The following is a 358-nucleotide window of genomic DNA, read 5'->3' on the forward strand; positions in this document are numbered from 1 at the left end:
ACATCAGAGTGTTTAAAGAGCCGCGGGTTGCCAACCCCTGTCCTATAGTAACCTTAAAAATGTATTATTTAAAAACAACCATTTATAAATCATCATTGTGTTTTTTCTCATCAATGTGAAAGACAATCTATTTTTTTTAAATACACCCGCCGTGTTTTAATGACGTCATTCAAAATAAGTAAATTCCAAAATTAATTCTCATATATGTCATTGTTATTGTTATTATTATTCTTATATACTTTTTTAAATTATGCATTGATTTAGATAAACACTTTAGTTCGCTCTCTTCGCGGAAAATCTAAATGAATACAACTTACTTACGTTTCGATAAACGTGCACTACAACGCAAGGCATTCTG

The sequence above is a fragment of the Nerophis ophidion genome, linkage group LG09 (assembly GCF_033978795.1).
Source record: "Nerophis ophidion isolate RoL-2023_Sa linkage group LG09, RoL_Noph_v1.0, whole genome shotgun sequence".
Lineage (NCBI taxonomy): Eukaryota > Metazoa > Chordata > Actinopteri > Syngnathiformes > Syngnathidae > Nerophis > Nerophis ophidion.